The 16,488-nt window shown below is 41.8% G+C and overlaps 1 pseudogene; it reads right to left on the minus strand.

Moving 5' to 3' along the window:
* Nucleotides 1-16,096, minus strand: part of LOC139369469 (A disintegrin and metalloproteinase with thrombospondin motifs 9-like) — a 29,125-nt pseudogene extending 13,029 nt beyond the window's left edge.
* Between the last annotated feature and the right edge of the window lie 392 nt (nt 16,097-16,488).

Raw genomic sequence — 16,488 nt, forward strand, 5'->3', positions numbered from 1 at the left:
TTTAATGCACCCTTTAAAGACAAAAAGACTGAAAAAACCCAACCAACATAGACTGATAACAGTGTGTATGATAGCCTGTTGATCTGAGCTTTTGGCTACCCAAAGAAAATTGTTGATGAGGTCAGATTGGGTCAAGATTTCATGTTCAATAAACATTTTCTTTAGAGTATGCCTCTCAAGCTCATATTCACTATAAATTGTCTTCAGCTGTAACAGCAGATTTCCTCCTCGTCTGAAGAGGAGTAAGGATCAGACCAAGATGCGGCGTGATAAGTGTTCATGACGATTTTAATAAGAAAAGCACCGAACACTAAGAAATACAAAAACAATAAACGAATACGTGAAATAACCAAACAGTCCCATGTGGCGACAAACACTCACACAGAAACAAACACCCACAAACCAACATTGAAACCCAGGCTACCTAAATATGGTTCTCAATCAGGGACAACGATAAACAGCTGCCTCTGATTGAGAACCATATCAGGCCAAACATAGAAATGGAAAAACATAGAAAAACACACATAGACTGCCCACCCCAACTCATGCCCTGACCATACTAAATAAGGACAAAACAAAGGAAATAAAGGTCAGAATGTGACATGGGTGATATGTGTGTTTTTGTCTCATCTAGGGTGTTTGTACTGTCTATGAGTTTTGTAGATTTATGGGGTTGGTTCCATCTAGGTGTTTATGTAGGTCTATGGCTGCCTAGATTGGTTCTCAATTAGAGGCAGGTGTTTATCGTTGTCTCTGATTGGGGACCAGATTTAGGCAGCCATCCTCTTTGGGTATTTTGTGGGTTATTGTCTATGTTATGTTGCACGTTAGCACATTGGTGATATAGCGGTCACAGTTGTTTTGTTTTAGTGGTCTTCCTGAAATGAAGAAGAATGTATTCTAACCACGCTGCGCTTTGGTCCCCTCCATATGACGATTGTGACATCAGCTTTGTAGGCCTACTGTAAAGGATTGGAATCCAGTGGTGTGTATGAATGCCAAGGGAAGACAGCCTTCCCCAAAAATTAGACCAATAATAAAAAATAATTATAATAATGTGTCTTTCACCTCTGTGTTTCATAATTGTCCTTCAGTTCACAAGTGGCTGAATGTATCCCACTGGAGAAAGCACCAGTGAGCAAAACAGTGGCCCTCTGTCTCAATATGTGTGGCAAATCTATCTGATGCTGTCTGGTCAACAAGAGTATGACATTGTTGCCGCCAGTAGCGTTGAATTCAATAGCAAATTAAGGCAGCGAGCATTTGGCCTCCCTTACTATATATTTGTTATTATAAAATAATAGCCAATCAGCGTTGAGCTAAACTCAGTGAGCACAACTGTGAATGTTCCTGGCACACACAAAAAAAACATGTGAAGGGAAGCCAATTTGGATTTGGCTTCACACCAATCACATCAAAAGCAAAACGTCATTGACTGAAAAACTGTGAATTATTGTATGTCGTTATCATCCAGTGGCTAGCTAGTGAGCTAAAATCATCCCTTTCCTAAATTAGCCATGGATGGAGATATGGGTTTGGACTTGGTGATTATAATGGTGATTCTGATCCAACCATAAATTCATACATTGTGCCTCTGGCCTGAGATGATGGAAGTTCAATATGTCGCTAGATGTAGTAAGCTATTGTTAACTAGTTAGCTGGCTCAACTTTGCCAATGAAAGTAAGTTAGGCTAGTTAGCAAGCCCTTTAGTAAGGTAGCCTAGTTGAGGACAACAAAAACTAAAACTGTGTAGGTAACTGCACGACAGTCAGAGAATTTTGGCAACATGAAAAAGGAGGACGGTATTAGTACAACACACACACACACACACACACACACACACACACACACACACACACACACACAGAGAGAGAAACCATCGACAGCCACATGATGTTTAGCATATGTGGAATGGACTAAATTGTTTTTGGTATCTTTTTGCTGTCGCTGTATTAGACTAAGCATATGTGATTTGATGATGTTGAAGTTGAAATAGTGCTGGAATGACATTAGCTGACGCAGATTCTGTTTTTTGTTGTTGGTTCTGTGGTTCTAAATCAGTAGTTGTTTAGTAGTCCAAAAATGGCAGAAACATTAACTTGATGGACCATGCTGTTTGTTACATGCAATATGCTTTGTGGACTTCACCGGATAGATGTTGCTCTCTGGTTCTCTTTTGTTTTCGTAACGTGTCGCCAAACAACCTATGGGATCTCCTTCCCCTTCACACAATGTGATTGAGATGCTTAATATCAAAGATGTTACAGCCACACCACACCCCACGTGACCTGTCACCATAAAAGGCCGTGTGGAGTGTCATACTGTCTTTTCTTCACACCCACGTTTGTGTTTTAAATTACAAGACTTCTATTAAATCCCCTTCGGATAACTTTCTTATGATTCTTTACGACTCGAGGAGGTACCGTGAGTAGTTGATTTGATCTAATCTACTCCCCCTTGCTCTTGTTATTGTGCCGGCCCATTCTTGCAAACTTTTATTGCTTTTTGTCAGGCATTTCCATCCCGGAGCCAACGGTAAGTATAACATTCTCTCAAAGCATTTGAAGCCGATATCAAGGCATTCGAAGCATATGTCGAAACATATAGAGACAAAATCTATATTTCTTTACCTTTTTCTTGGAACACACTTATGTGCTGTACATAGGATGTCATTCCACCCATGTCAACAGTTTTAAAAACAACTCCCAGCCTCAGATGAGCACACATTTTGCACTATATAGCAGCTCTTGCTCTCACTGTCAGAAATTCAAACTGAGAGTTGAAATCTTGACTTGAGCGCTTTGGGTGCGGAGCCTCCGGATTCTCATCAGATGAGTCTGACACACAGTCCAATGATCATTCCAAATGCGCCAGGTTAAATGATGGGTCACACTCCCTTCATGATCCACCGCCAAATAAACGCCATCGCTCGTCCTTGCCTGGGCACAAATTTAGAGAGATACGCAAGGAGATTAAATCACTGGACAGTCGTATGGAAACCCTTGAGTCTGCCCTCGAGAACATCCTGGCCAGGCTTCCCCCGCCGGTACCAAACCCAACCTCTACCTCTGAACTTAGCATGGATGTTGAATCGGATAACACTGACGTACTGTCCACAAGAGCCTCCCACTCTTATGACAAAGTCTATGAGTACTCTGATGATGCTATGTACCCCAGCTCTAGCATCTTCCAGTCCCAGCTTGCCGACCTGGCAGTGACGGTCGACCAGAAAATATTATTGTCTGAAATGTTTGAGAGTGCAAGCAGGAACCTCAATATGGAGCATGCATCTACTGCCACATCCACATCCAAGTTTGATGAACTCAGTTCTTCAAAGACTGAGACATCCATTCTGTTGTTCAAAGACTGAGACATCCATTCTGTTGTTCAAAGACTGAGACATCCATTCTGTTGTTCAAAGACTGAGACATCCATTCTGTTGTTCAAGACTGAGACATCCATTCTTTTGTTCAAAGACCTTGTGTTTGAGAAATGCACTTGGAGCACACCAAATGACAGAACCCCTGCCATGCCAAGCATATGCACTCGCTTAGCTACAGTTCATGGTGAAGATGAGAATGGATTTGGCCATTTATCCCATATGAACAAATACTTTGCTTCTCTCGTTCTTCTCTCCATCACAGTTCAGACCAAAAGCTGCATAAGAAACAATACAGGGTGTCATGTAAAAATATTCCCAGCGTGAAATAGTTCCCAATCGTTCTGATTGTGTTGTGATTGTTGTCATAGTTCCTCCTGGCACCATAGTTCCTCCTGGCACCACCCGTCAGAGACCGCCCTAGAGACTTTTATTGGACTCAGGTGTGTCTTGTTATTTCGTGATGGTGTCCCTGTTAAAAGAGGTGTGTTTTCTGTGGTCCTTTGCAGAAGCTTGAATTGTATACGTTTTAGTTTGTTTGTATAGCTGAGTAAACACATATAAAAGCTAGGTTTTAGCTAAAGTATAAACAACAATTTCACATCTCCACTAGTTACTTTTGATAACCAAATGTATTGAGCTAGCTATCTGCCATTCTGTGCATCACATGCTAGTCTACACTTGCAAGCTAGAATAACTAGCTTGTGTTCACAGCTAGCTTATAACTTTACCCACTGTTTCTCACATTACCTAAAGCCAACAGTAGCCTCTGCTGGAGCAATCCTTGAGTAGAAAGTAATTGGCAGCACTGCAAATAAATGCAATGTTAATTAGCGATAAAGCCAAATCAACTATCAACACTATTACCAAAGATTTATATAACTAACCCACGGTACTGAAATTACTCCAAAATAATCTGTTTTTCCTGTCTGTTGTCACTTGAGTGGCCTCTCATGTCGTAATGTGGAACTGAAGACTCAACTGTGTTGTGAGTGTCTTCCAAGTTTGTGGCCAGAATATTTCCAAGGAGAAAGCAAGTCCTTGATGGCATGTATGGCCATATGCTTAATTCATAGGTTGATAACAGAAATTGACAGTGAAATATTTGAGTGAACAGATTTTATTTCAGGGTGTAAGAGGAAGAGACATTACAGGCTATCCAAAATAAAACTATCATCCTGGCAGATATCAGATCAAAAGCAATAGATGTAAAAACGTGCATAAACAAGTCACATTTCAAGAAGCTGCTGTCTTATAGCAGGTATTTTACACTTTAAAAAGCAAATCAAATGAGTAGATATGCTCCCTACCAAATTGAGGTGCTGACCAACAAAAATAAAGTAATACATTTCTGTATACTTCCAACCATTCAGGGTAATATAATTAACCAAGGTTCAGCACTATGGCTGTTTTTACACAGGCAACCCAATTCTGAAATATTGGCATAAACAATAATTGGGCAACAGACCAATTTGTAGGAAAACAATCCGAATTGGTGCTGCCTGTGTAAACGCAGCCTATGTGGTTTTCTCAACCCTTGCTGAAGAAGGTGCTGAAATGTTGTTTATTTCCATTAAATCAGGTGTGTTAAACTCATTACACGGAGGGCCGAGTGTCTGAGGGATTTCGCTCCTCCCTTGTACTTGATTGATGAATTAAGGTAACTAATTAGTAAGGAACTCCATTCACCTGGTTGTCTATGTTTAATTGAAAGGAATAACCAAAACCCCACAGACACTAGGCCAGGGGTTAGGCTGAAAACACGCAGGCACTGATGAGTTTGATACATGTGCATTGAATGATTAGGAGCATACAGTGCATGCCTGACTTTATTATAACATAAATAAACAAAGCTGTAGGCTACTTTAAGCTAGGAATAAGTGCAAACCACGTAACAAGAAGCAGATCACTAAACAGTAAGAAGACAATAAGAAATATAGGCTATCTTACAAGAAAGCAAAACAGTTCTGAAATCCTATTTACTTGTCATGGTGAGCGAGACATACCGTATTAACGATTTGCTGGTGTTACAATATGATGGTGGCATACATACAAAATAAAAAGCATACATGTTAATAGGGATGTGCATCTTTCCCTTTGAAAACGATTTGATAGACATTTAACTAGATACATGGGCTTCAATACGATATAGGAATTATACGTTTTAGGATAAACCCACCTAACCACACTGAGGATGATTACTGCTGAACACAATGTACAGTACCAGTCAAAAGTGTGGAACCACATACTCATTCAATGGTTTTTATTTATTTATACTATGTTCTATAATTGTGGAATAATAGTGAAGACATCAAAACTAGGAAATAACACATGTGGAATCATGTTGTAACCAAAAGTGTTAAACAAAGATTCTTCAAAGTAGCCACCCTTTGCCTTGATGACAGCTTTGCACACTCTTGTCATTCTCTCAACCAGCTTCACCTGGAATGCTTTTCCAACAGTCTTGAAGGAGTTCCCACATATGCCGAGCACTTGTTGACTGCTTTTCCTTCACTCTGTGGTCCAACTCATCCCAAACCATCTCAATTGGGCTGAGGTCTGGGGATTTTGGAGGCCAGGTCATCTGATGCAGCACTCCATCACTCTCCTTCTCGGTCAAATAGCCCTTACACAGCCTAAGCAAAAACCAGATTGGATGGCGTATCGCTGCAGAATGCTGTGGTACAGTGGTTGCTCAACTAAAAGTTTTGAGATTATGCAGGATTTAGAGGTAATTTGTGGTTTAGTACGGTACCCTGTGCCACTGCTTCATTGCTCCATACCACCGCAAGGGGGAGTTCAAGCACGGATTATGCTTTTGGGCATCGCTCCAGTCCCAGGTTCGAATCCAGGCTGTATCACATCCGGCTGGGATTGGGAGTCCCAAAGGGCAATTGGCCCAGTGTCATCTGGGTTTTGCCGGGGTAGGCCGTCATTTTAAATAAGAATTTGTTCTTAACTGACTTGCCTAGTTAAATAAAGGTTAAATAAAATATATATATAAAATATGTCTTACAGAGCCTTTCCATTAGTCCACTCAAGTTTAGTCCATTCAATTCGCTGGTAATGAAAAGCACTATACAAAGTACATTTATTATTATTATGGTCTGGCATGTCTGCAGAAATTTTGCAATTTTGTAATGTGTTTTGTTTGGTAAATTGTTTTGTAAACATTAATTCACATTTGTGGTGCCACTCAATAAACAGTGAATTATTTAAATCAATATTGTCAATATTGTTATTATTATTATTAAAATATGTTTTTATAATGGAGGGTGGAGTTAAAAAAATTATCCCCAAAAGGTTCTTTGAGGAACCATTATAAAGGGTTATTCGAAGAACCTCTTTCAAGGGTTATTTGAATATCTTATAGGGGTTCCCCCACAGTTTCAATTTGAAGAACCCCTAAAGGATACTCCAGGAACCTTTTAATTGTAGTGTAGGAGTAAATGTTAGCTGGCTTTTCATAGCCGAGCATTCAGAGGTCAAGACAGCAAGTGCATAAGAGAGAGAGAGAGCGAGAGAGCGAGAGAATATCGAAACACACACAGTAACGCGTGTTAATGAGTTCCGAGAGCCTGTTTAACGATTAGTTTAATAGCCCGGCTACTGTGTGACACTCCCCCCCAACAAGCAATAGCCTACTCGCGTGTGGTCAACTATTTCATCACCGTTTTGCGCTGCTCTGAGACAAGCAAGACTACTAAAAAAACATATACATATAAAAAATTGTTTTTAATTAATCCTGCATTATAAGTGTAAAAAGGCCATTAGATATTAATTTAGAATCCTCTAAATTTAATTAGATCTACTACTGTACAATGCATTTTATGGACCTGCCAGTATTTTAATTGAGAGATTCCAGTAAAGAAATGTATATGTAGAGGGGTAACTTTTCACCAGTTCTCTTACCATTTTGTACTGTTGTGTGATTAGCCTACCAGTTGGTGTAACTGTAATGTTAATTCTCTTGAGAGGAATTTTGCTCTTCACTATCAAATTATTAAAAACTTTAAAATTCATTCATGAATTAAATCGCTTTAGCCGACATGTTGTGGTTAATCTGATGAAGGATTGACTAGATCTATAAACCCAGGACGATAGTAAAATGGGCAATAAGATACACTACAAGAAAGGGAACACATATATAACCGTAGAAAACGGTTGCTGGACGGAGGGTCATCTATGAATTGCAGATCGGAGGGCCATCAAGCAAACAGACCAATGAAGCACGGGTAAACAGCGGGAGTATCTATGACTCTCTGAGAACCCCCTTCCCTCAGCGTGGGGTTCTGGGTCGGGAGGGTGGCTTCGGCTCTCGCCTGAGCTCGGATCCCCGCATCTCAATACAAATGTTTGTTATACGTGTGGAATATAGCAATAAGAATGTCCGTTTCATATGCAGTGCAGATCACCTCCTATTACCCTTCTCAGAGTTTTAAGAATTGTGTGTGTTCAGTTATTTGTGACATTGTGGCATTTAAAGCATATTGAAGATAGATGCAATAGGATATGAAGCAATAGCCTACCCGCGTGTGGTCAACTATTTCAGCAATGTTTCGCGCTGCTCTGAGACAAGCATGGGGACTGGTCTTGATAAATCAATGAGATTTTTATTTTCACTGAATCTTCATTTGGGTATTAGTTAGCCTACAATTAGGGTGTAGATATGTTAGGATTATTTTGCTCTTAGTACTAGCCTACTCCCAACCGGTCACGTTGTACAGCGCCATATTTTCCTAAAGGAAACCCTGAGGGTTTTGTTTTAGAAACACCATAATATTAAGCAAAACATGTTAAAATCAATCCCATACACTATGTTCTTACAAAAAAGGTTTTAAATTCTCTAGTACAGCCATATTAAAGAATGTCAAATGCTTCTCAAAGATGCCCTCTGGTGGTCAAACTAGCACTAACTAGCTTTAATGGCAACAATGGCTGACACTTAAATAATGTGCCATAGAATTCTGCGGTAGCCCGCAAGGTGTGCTGCAGTATGAGTATTATAAATACAACTTTGATAGCCTCTCAAAGCACTTCTTGATGACAGAAGTGAGTGTTACGGAGCGATAGTCATTTAGTTCAGTTACCTTTGTTTTCTTGGGTAAAGGAACAATGGTTGACATCTTGAAGCAAGTGGGGACAGACGACTGGGATAGGGAGAGATTGAATATGTCCGTAAACACTCCAGTCAGATGATCTACTCATGCACGGGATCAGCTCCCACACACTGAGGAAGAAGGACCTTGCTGTTTCTCTGAACGTCCTGTTCGGGTTTAAAGTTTAGAAGGATTTAAATACCTTCACAAATAAATGATTAACTATGAATCAGGAGAGGATAGTCATTTCAAGAGGTGGTGAAGTAATTCAGTCAATCTGCATTTCATACCTTCAGGTAACAAGACAGGACATGTTCATGGATATGTCTACTGTTAGTCCAACTGCACAACCAGAATATGAATGCACACAAGGCAAGTGTTTTCACCTATTGCGATAAATGTACAATGTTAATGCTGGTGTCTGAGGGAAGATGTTTGCATTAGACATGACATGAATTACTACACTTCACATTTTTTGTATAATCACATACTTGGTCTCCATTTCTGCTACTAGCTCTGTTTCTGCTTCTAGCTGGGCAAACATTGTAAAATATATATGGATCTGTTGTGCTGAAAAATAAAAAGTAAGAAACATAGCATTTGCATGGTTATGATTAGAAAATGTTAGACTTTTCATGACCAATGATTGACATCATGGACAGTGAGACTACATGCATCGTTTGCAAACTCCCCTCCCCTGTCGGTGATAATGTTGTCCACAAGTCCAAAATCAAGAGGTTTGTTGCTGATAATTGAAGCGAACTCTGTTCCCGATTTGCCCTACAAGAGTTCAGCAATTACCCATTTGCTGAAGAGGTCACCAGCAACGGTACTCTTCTCAAAAGGGCTTATGAGATAGATGCACAGGATAGACCATGCATGTCTAACTTTGATAGAATGCATCACAGGGTCCCACGTTTTCATGTTATAGTAGAGTTGACACTGCACTCCTCAACCTTATAGAATGTGAAAACATAGTACAGTTGTGGCCAAAAGTTTTGAGAATTACAAAAATATTAATTTCCACAAAGTTTGCTTTAGATATTTTTGTCAGATGTTACTATGGAATACTGAAGTATAATTACAAGCATTTCATAAGTGTCAAAGGCTTTAATTGACAATTACATGAAGTTGATGCAAAGAGTCAATATTTGCAGTGTTGACCCTTCTTTTTCAAGACCTCTGCAATCCGCCCTTGCATGCTGTCAATTAACTTCCGGGCCACATCCTGACTGATGGCAGCCCATTCTTGCATAATCAATGCTTGGAGTTTGTCAGAATTTGTGGGGTTTTGTTTGTCCACCCGCCTCTTGAGGATTGATCACAATTTCTCAATGGGATTAAGGTCTGGGGAGTTTCCTGGACATGGACCTAAAATATCGATGTTTTGTTCCCCAAGCCACTTAGTTATCACTTTTGCCTTATGGCAAGGTGCTACATCATGATGGAAAAGGCATTGTTCGTCACCAAACTGTTCCTGGATGGTTGGGAGAAGTTGCTCTCGGAGGATGTGTTGGTGCCATTCTTTATTCATGGCTGTGTTCTTAGGCAAAATTGTGAGTGAGCCCACTCCCTTGGCTGAGAAGCAACCCCACACATGAATGGTCTCAGGATGCTTTACTGTTGGCATGACACTGGACTGATGGTAGCACTCACCTTGTCTTCTCTGGACAAGCTTTTTTTCCGGATGCCCAAGACAATCGGAAGGGGATTCATCAGAGAAAATGACATTACCCCAGTCCTCAGCAGTCAAATCCCTGTACCTTTTGCAGAATATCAGTCTGTCCCTGATGTTTTTCCTGGAGAGAAGTGGCTTCTTTGCTGCCCTTCTTGACACCAGGCCATCCTCCAAAAGTCTTTGCCTCACTGTGCGTGCAGATGCACTCACACCTGCCTGCTGCCATTCCTGAGCAAGCTCTGTACCGGTGGTGCCCCGATCCCGCAGCTGAATCAACTTTAGGAGATGGTTCTGGCGCTTGCTGGACTTTCTTGGGCGCCCTGAAGCCTTCTTCACAACAATTGAACCTCTCCCCTTGAAGTTCTTGATGATCTGATAAATGGTTGATTTAGATGCAATGTTACTGGCAGCAATATGAAGCACTTTTTTGCAAAATGAATGAATGAATGAATTCCCGCGATACGTCTTGTATTGGCTAGCTAGCAAATGAGAAGTAACGTTAGCTTGTGATTACTTGTGACTGAGAAAGATAGAAAGTTAGCACTTACCTAGTAGATAATTTCCTTCAGCAGATGTTCCCAGGTGCCGTCTTGAACAAATGTGACTCGTTTCAAGAAACTAGGAGTATGTCACACGTCACTACTTCACAGGAGAGCCTTTTGAATGTAAACTTTAAAAAATGAAATAAAATGGCAGAAATGCCTTCTGGAACATGTGAACTTTCATGTGCCTTAATAACAAACTTGTATGCAATCTGTAAATATGAATACAATTGTTAAATTACGAGCCTAGTTGGTTTAGCCATGGGAAAAGGTAGCAACCTTCCCACTAGCCATGATTGGCTGAGATAATTAGTGGACTGGACATGCCGAGAGATGAGTTTGGATTGGTCTGCCATGTAGCACGCTTCTGTCTATAACATGAGCTGGTCAGTATGTAAAGGTAATCCTTTCTAACGCTGCTTAAAAAAGATATGACGGCATAGAACTGCATACTGTAAGTGTTTTTCTCCACTTTCTGTATGACGAGTTTTGAAATCACTGAGTATGATAGCTAAGGATAGCTAAAGTGACGGAGACATTTCTGGGTTTGATTGCAAATATGCAGATGGAGTCGAAAAGAGAACCCATAGAAGGCTGTACAAAACACCTGTCTCCGGATGACATCTTCAAATAAGGGCAACCATGGCTTCCGTGACAAAGAGGGAGAAGCGTCCATCCATGTATACGGGTAAAATACTCTAGCATTTTCAGATATTACACGTTTCTAATTTTGTCAGAAAGTCTATTTTCATTTAAAGTATACTGTTAGCTAGCTAGCTAACGTTAGCTGGCTGGCTCGCTAGCTGGGTAGGTATATTTTTTGTATCTCAGAACCATTTGCATTGGTAGTTATAGCCCAATGTCAGCTAACTAACATTGAACCTGGTTGGTTAGTTACCTGCAGATTCATGCAGGCTAGTAACGTTATGAGTTGGGATTATGGTTAGTTGTTTAACTAACTGGCTACATGTCTAAACAAAATACTCCACTGTGCAAGTAACCATTTCAATAGAATGTTCATGATGTCATTGCGACAACTGTTGATAGCCAGAGAGAGTTTACCAGCTATGTCTATCTACTCCAATTTCATAGCACTGTTGCCTGAGTGTGCCAGAGTGCATAATAACTGACGAATTAGCTCAATAAAGCGTAATTAAATTGTTACCAGCAGCCCAGTTGCATTCACCAACATTCTGGATAACATAAAAATAGCCTAACCAGCTCTGTTAGGGAGAGTAAACTGGTCAGAGTGAGCTGTTCCCTCATTTGTGTCTGGAGGTAGCTAGCCAAAGTTAGCCAGTTAGCTTGGGTGCTTGACTGCTGTTGTTAAGTCAGAACACTCGGATCAACCCTACTACTAACACTCCTGTAGTATAAACCAGCCTTTAGTCTTGAAATCTTTGGTTGTTTAGTACATGGCCTCACATTTGAATCCTTAAAGAGATGGGTGGGGCTAAGGCTTTAGAGAGTGTGAACGATGCTGAATGGATGTAGACAAAGAAGAGCTCTCCAGTAGGTGTACCAAATATTTAAGGGACATTTTCTCAAAAGTGAGGTTACAAGTTTATCAACTTTCAAAGCAGAATTACTTTCCCATTGTACCTCAACTGTAGTGTATGATATACCATTTTATAGCTCTAGTCGCTACTTTTATTCAATGTAAAAAACACAATTTCAAATGTTGTTACATAAGACCGAATCTAGTTGGTTGGTTACACATATGCACTATCAAGTCTTTTCAATCACAAAAAATATCCTCACATGAACCCTCAGCACTTTGGCGCGCTAGTTCGGATTGGCAGATGTAGCAAATGCAAGCACCCACAGAACAGGTTTTTGAGGTTGAGGTAGGATGAGAAAGAGACATTCACATGAACTCAGCCATCTACACAAAGAGACACCTGTGCAATTAACTATTGAACTGGGAAGATTTTCACGCAGTGAGAAATTTTACAATATGATGTTACAATCACAACAGAATCAGAATGATTGGGAACTATTTCACACTGGGAAGATTTTTACATGACACAGGGCATCTGATCGCTTCCTACGCAGGACACATGACAGCACCTCTTCAGCCGCTAGGCTTAGCAATTCAGCAGCAATACTGGCTTTTTATCAGAAGGAGCTGCAGGCACGCCTCTCCGCAAACTATGATGCTGAGACCATGAAATAACTGTCTACAGTTACAGATCTGCTCATCCAAAGCCTTCAGGGCAATGCTCAGATGGTTGGGAAATCATTGGGAACAATGTGTTGCTCGGTGCCACCTATGGTTAGCGCAGTCCAAGCTCCCTGACAAATAGAAGGTTCCACTCCTAGGTGTACCCATATCACCTGGCCAGACATTTGGCCCAGCAGCGGCCAGCCTTTCCCAAGTGTCTAAGGAGGACAGAGATGCACAGATGGAGCCTCATTCCAAAGCCTAGAATGCATCAGTCAATAAACCATTACTCCCGTCCCAGGGCCCCAACTGAGATGCCAAGAAACCAGCCTCTGACTCACGCTTCACCTGTTCAGGAGTGGAGGAACAGACACTCTCAACCCTACAGAAGAGGTGGAGTGCAGCATCGTCCAAGAGGTAGTGGCAGAAGTGCACCATATGCAGTCTTCGTCCCCTCTGCACTACAGCACGCAGAGCCTCGGTCCTGATGGAAGCGACTTTCTAGTGCAACACCATTTCCTCGAGCACCACCTTTCCAGCTGGAAAAGGTAAATGGCCAACAAATGGGTGTTATGCACTCTAACACAAAGCTTCGTACTGCAATTTTGTCAGTGACACCCACGCTTCAGGGCTGTCTTGGAAACAACAGCTCGCAACCCTGCTCAAAAGCAAACACTATTCAGAAATCTCCTGGCTCCTGGAAAAGCTAGAAATCGAAGAGGTAGGACCAGTGGAACAAAACTGCGGGTTCTACTCAATTGATTTTCTGGTGCCACTTCCCTTCAAATGCTGCCAATCAAAACCATCCTTCAGTCAGTACAACCAGGCATTTGGTTCTCCACAGTGGACCTGAAAGACGCATACTTTCAAGTCCCCATTCTACCAGCACAAAGAAAATACCTGAGATTTGCCTTTGAAAAATGTGCTTTTCAATTTCGCGCTCTACCCTTTGGCCTTTCGCTCACCCCTTGCACTTTCACAAAGTGCATAAGCGCAGTGCTAGCTCCCATTAACCAAGCAGGAGTCAGGGTCCTGAACTGCTTAAATGATTGGCTAATACTGTATGTGCAGGGTTACGAAGCCAAGCTTTGGCACACATATCCATGGACTCACATCACCTTTCCGTGTTGCAACTAACAATGAACTTCTCTGGTCCCCACTCAGTGTGTGCACTTCCTGGGCTTGACACTGGACACTCAAATCATGCGAGCAACACTCTCTCCAGAAAGAGTGGTATCATAGACAAATTGTCTTTCAACATTGTAACTGAGAAACAGATGACAGCAGTAGAGAGTCAGAGTCTCCTAGGCCTCCTAACTGCTGCAGTCCATGTTGTACTGTTGGACTTTCTCCACATGCGGCCAATATAGAGCTGGTACAACAGACACAATCTATGTCCCAGAAAGGAACACAAAAAGCTGACAATTTCAATTAATTGCTAGAGAGCAATTCAATGCTGAAGCCAAGCACTTCAAACTCCCAGTGGAGTTCACCTTGGCACAATTCGCAATGGGTTGACTTTGACCACAGATCCTACCTACAAGGATGGGGAGCAACTTGAACCAGTCAGGGGTTCATGGTGTATGGTCAGCACCATGGACAACAGCTCACATCAACGTACTGGAACTTCAGGTGGTTCACCTTGCACTCCGCCACTTCCTCCCAGTACTGAGAGGACAACATGTACTGATATGGACATACAACATAACCGCGGTTGCACAAATCATCCACCAGGGCGTACTGAGGTCAATGGCACTGCACCAGGAAGAGGGGGAGATACTGCTTTGGGCATCCCTCAGAGCAATACACCTGCCGGGGGTGGAGAATCAGGCAGCAGACCTTCTCTCCAGGGGAGGCCCTTTTCCTTCAGACTGGAGGATACATCCCACAGTAGTGAAGATGATCTGGACCATTCCTGATCTGTTCACATCACAAGACTCAACCTATTATTCTATGTGGTTCTCCATAAAGGGTCAACGCCCTATCACACAGGCGGCCAAGGGGCTGCTGTATGCATTTCCACCAATTCCCTTGCTCTCTCAGGTCTTGAGGAAGATCAGTCTCGAGAGCGCGTCAGTTTGCAGGGAAGTACCCATCTGCATTGAAAGTGTATATGGCAGCCATCTCTATGAGTCATGAACAAATTGTGGGTTCATCACCAGGGACGTACCCTCTAGTATCGCTCCTTCAGTACCCTCATGGGAGTAAGATATTGTCCTACGATCACTTATGACTCCAGCCACCCTAGTCATAGACTGTACTCTCTGCTACCGCACGGCAAGCGGTCCCGGAGCTCCAAGTCTAGGTCCAAGAGGCTTCTAAACAGCTTCTACCCCCAAGCCATGAGACTCTGGAAAACCTAATCAAATGGCTACCCAGACTATTTGCATTGCCCCCCCTCTCATTTACACCGCTGTTACTCTCTGTTGTTATCATCTATACATAGTCACTTTAATAACTCTGCCTACATATACATATTACCTCAATTACCTCAACACCGGTGACCCCGCACATTGACATTGACTTTGTACCGGTACCCCCTGTATATAGCCCCGCTATTGTTATGTACTGCTGCTTTTTAATTATTTGTTATTCTTATCTCTTATTTATTCTTTAGAAATTTTCTTAAAACTTAAGGGCTTGTAAGTAAGCATTTCACTGTACATTTCACCTGTTGTATTCGGCGCATGTGACAAATAAAATGTGATTTGATTTGATCCAAACATTTAAGCCCCTGTCTTCACTTGTCTGGTGTGAGCTCTCAGTCAAGACTGCCTTTCTATTGGTTATTGTTTCAGCAAAGCTTGTTGGAGAATTACATGCGCTTTCTCCCAATCCTTCATGCTTTACTTTAGCAGAAGATGGATATAAGGCAGTGCTTCGGGCAAATCCAGCATTCTTAGGTACTTTAACTCAGGTGCTTTCATCATCACATACTAACCAGCCCTTAATCATAATGGTATTTCACCTGCCTCCTCACTCAGGAGAGTTGTGAGTTGAATACACTTTGCCCGGTTAGGGCGTTGAGTTCCTATGTTGCTGTAACAGCAACTATTCATCAAACAGAACAGCTTTTTGTGTGTTATGGGGAGCACAGGGGTACTGGCACATTGGATTACCAATGCAGTGTCAAAATCATACGCTGCAGCAGGTAGACCAACTCCAGACAGCTTGGTAGCACACTTCATCAGGGGTGTGGCCACTTCATGGGTCCTGTTCAGAGAGGCCTCCATGGACTATATCTGTGCTACTGCAAGTTGGGCAACACCCATGACTTTCATGAGGTACTACAGAGTCAATGTTATGTCTGTGGTTCTGGACACGGCACGCTCTCTCAACCCAGATAAGTGAGCGTACCATGAACGTTGTAATACTTACTTATCAACCATCAGGGAGATGGTTCTGTACCTCATGTTTTAAGTTCTAGCTTTCAGTTTGCGGTTGAATATCACAGTTGAAATTCTGTGTTACCCTGTTGGGTATTATATTCTGTTGCATCTTGTGGTGGATACAAGGATGTCCGAGGGACTAATCTGGATTTAGTTAAATGGTGAGTTATCCCAAATTACCTCTTTGGTACAGCGTCTCCCATAGGTTGTTTGTCGAGTCATTACAAAAACGAAAG

This window comes from Oncorhynchus clarkii, chromosome 17 (genome assembly GCF_045791955.1).
Source record: "Oncorhynchus clarkii lewisi isolate Uvic-CL-2024 chromosome 17, UVic_Ocla_1.0, whole genome shotgun sequence".
In the NCBI taxonomy this organism is placed as follows: Eukaryota; Metazoa; Chordata; class Actinopteri; order Salmoniformes; family Salmonidae; genus Oncorhynchus; species Oncorhynchus clarkii.